The sequence below is a fragment of the Typopeltis vanoorti genome, chromosome 11 (assembly GCF_054136105.1).
Source record: "Typopeltis vanoorti isolate ZY-2024b chromosome 11, IOZ_Tvanoo_1.0, whole genome shotgun sequence".
NCBI classification, from domain to species: Eukaryota; Metazoa; Arthropoda; class Arachnida; order Uropygi; family Thelyphonidae; genus Typopeltis; species Typopeltis vanoorti.
In genome coordinates, this window is record NC_143559.1 from 71,249,191 (window position 1) to 71,252,440 (window position 3,250).

At 41.3% G+C, this 3,250-nt stretch overlaps 1 non-coding gene across 1 annotated transcript; it reads left to right on the forward strand.

The window, feature by feature from the left end:
• Positions 1-312: 312 nt before the first annotated feature.
• On the forward strand, positions 313-611 carry LOC150101717 (signal recognition particle RNA). Its single transcript, XR_016549095.1, has one exon.
• The last annotated feature ends 2,639 nt before the right edge of the window (positions 612-3,250 follow it).

A 3,250-nucleotide genomic window follows, 5' to 3' on the forward strand; every position in this document is an offset into this window, starting at 1 on the left:
GATTCATGTGTAGTTTCTGTTTTTAAGTTTGTGCATTTTTGATATTTTTGTCTAATCTGGGATTTTGTAATGGGGTTGATAAGAATTTTCAATTTTATCTATTTTTAGCCACCAGGTTTAAACCAAATTTTTGCTGATACCATATAATGATCAGAGTTTAATTCAAAGCCTTGATATACTCATGTCTAAAATTAACTCGGCTAATTTAAATTTTGCGATAATGTAGTCAATTACTGATTTGCATCCTCTGGCTGACCAAGCATATTTATGTTTTTCCTTGTGTTTTGAATTCATTATTCTCATGTTATTTTGGCTGGGAGTAGTGGCGTGCTTCTATAATCCAGCTACTTGGAGGCCTGAACTGGAGGACGGTTTGAGGTTGGGAACTCTGCTCCTTGTCATCCTATGTTGATCGGGTGTCTGCACTAAGCATGGCATCGATATGGTCACCTCGGGGGAAGCCCAGGGTCACCAGGTTGACTAAGGAGAAGCGAACCAGCTCAGGGCGGAAACGCAGCAGGCAAAAGCTCCCGTGTCATGTAGTAGTGAGATCGCGCCTTTGAATAGATGGCATGGAGCAGCCCATCCAATAAAGTCGAGCCCAGTTCTTTGATAGTCTCTGCTAAAGGGACTTGTGGTGTGTAGTGTTCGTTGAAAGCTCCTGATAAGATAACTTATTTTAAGTTGTCATTGACAATTTTGCTTGAATATTATGTAGTTTTGTTTGCTTTCATATCTTAGTGTGTCTGTGTGTGGATATGCAGGATGAGTGGTGGAATTTGTGGACGTGTGGAGTGAGTTCGATGGATGAAAGGATCTATGTAAGATGGATGGTTTGCATTTGAATGGATTTGGTGTAAGGAGACTTGAAAAAGTGTTCTTGAATGAAGTGGATGTCTACAATCAGGGAAACGATTTATTAAGGGGGCAGGGAGTAGATATGCAGACCTTAGGGGGGGCAGTTGAGTTTATGAATGAGTATAATATGCCCGAGCGAATGAGGACAACAAATCGGAATGGGATAGTTAGTATAAGGCATCAAGGTAGGGATGGGGCTAACGGGGGTTGCAATTCATGTATACTAATACTAGGAGTATTAGGAACAAGAAGGGAGAATTTTTGGCCTTGGTTGGCAATTCCAGACCACAGGTTATTGGCATTAGTGAAACATGGCTGACTGAAGATGATATAGCTAGTGGGATTGAATGTGAGGGGTGTAGTGTGTTCAGGAATGACAGGGAGAATAAAATGGGGGGAGGAGTATTATTGCTGATGGCTGCAGCCAAGGAGAATAGAAGTTGAATTGCAGGATAGAGAAAAGGGCACATTTGAGGCCATTTGATATGAGATTGAGGCTAGCAGAACCAAATATAAAATTGGTTGCTTCTATAGACCAGGTGATGGAATAGATGGAGATAGTATGCATAAGCAATAGCAGAAATGAGTGGAAGGAGGGTAATTATTATGGGAGATTTCAACTATGGTAGCATTGATTCGAGGGAGGAGAGGACACTTGGGAGGAAGGAATTGGATTTTATGCGGTTATTAAGGGATAACTATCTGTGACAACATGTAATGGAAAATACTAGGGGTCAGAGTGCTTGACCTAGTAATTGCATCTGAGGATTTGACTAACAAATATGACTACATTGCCACCAATTGGTGAGAGTAATCATAGGGTCTTGACTTGGGAGGTGGCTAAAGGTATGGATTTTACAATTAAGACAGGGTGCATGTGGAATTCTCAGGGTGGTAAGTATGACAAGCTTAGGAGTTTGATTGGTTCAGTGCCATGGCATGTAAAACTGCAAGGGCTGGATGGTGATAGTGCATGAGAGGTGGTTAAGAAGTTTTTGCAGGAGGCAATGACTGACTGTATACCTAGAGTCCGAATAATAACTCAAGTAGGGGTTAAATGGATGAATAACACCATTAAGCTTGAGCTGGAAAAAAAGAAAACGAGAGAATTTAAGCAGAAAGGTGACCTGCAGGCACATGAATGGTATAAAGCTCAGGTCAGAAGGATAAGTGTGGTAAGAAAAGCAAAAGTGGTTTATGAAAGAACATTAGCCATGCAGGCTAAAGAGAATCCCAAAGTTTTTTTTCGATATGTTGCAAGTAAAAGAAAAAATGTATACGACAGATTGATTTTAAAGAATGCCGATGGAAGGGAGGTAACCGAATCAGTTGATATAGTAGAATTACTGAGTGAGCACTTTGCAAGAGTATATCATCCAGGTGGTGACATTGCAGAAATGGAAGAACCAACAGCTTATACGGGAATTGTGGTGCATGAAGTGGAAGTGAATAGTCTATTACAAAACCTCAATGTCAATTCATCTGTGGGATTGGATGGCATACCAGCTCATGTCATACGAGAAGCGGCTAAAGAATTGTCAGTGGCTTTGACCATTTTGTTTAATTTGAGTCTCGGGTCTGGGTTAGTCCCAAGTGGGTGGAAAGAGGGGGAAAATAGTTCCACTGCATAAAGGATATTCCAAAACTCCTGTTGAAAATTACCGGCCGATCAGCATATCAGGAATTGTTGTCAAGGTCTTTGAGAAAATAGTCAAGTGGAAAATACAAGATTGGATAGATGAAAATGGGACACTGGTGGGCAGCAAGGTTTTGTGAAGGGTAGATCATGCCTCAGTAACTTGCTCACGTTCTATAACACAGTGACAGTCGGTTGCACTGAATAAGGCTAATGGGTTTACAGTGATTCTACTGGACCTTGCTGAAGCCTTTGATAGGATACCACATGCAATTCTAATCAGTAAACTGCAGCATATGGGGGATGGATATAGGGTTGCCGAGATGGATAGGAGGGTGGTTGATGGAGAGATACCAGAGAGTGGTTTATTCAGGAGTAGAGTCCAAAATATGGCCTGTGACTAGCGGTGTGCTGCAGGTTCTGTTCTTGGACTGCTACTGTTTAATTTGTTCATTAACGATATAGGGAAGGATCTAATAAGAGGAACAGTTCATTTGTTCGCTGATGATGCAGAGTTGGGTAGGGCAATAGTGAATGCAGAAGATGTCAAAATTTTGCAGGATGATTTGGATAGTTTGGAGGACTGGGCTAAGGAGAATGGATGTCAATTTAATGTGGAAAAATGTAAGGTTTTGCATTTTGGGGTGAAAAGATTAGCAACATTATATCACATTGGTGGAACTGTACTCCAGGAGATTTATGAGGCCAGGGATTTGGGAGTGTTGGTGGATAGGGAGTTGAAGTTTAGGGGGGCAC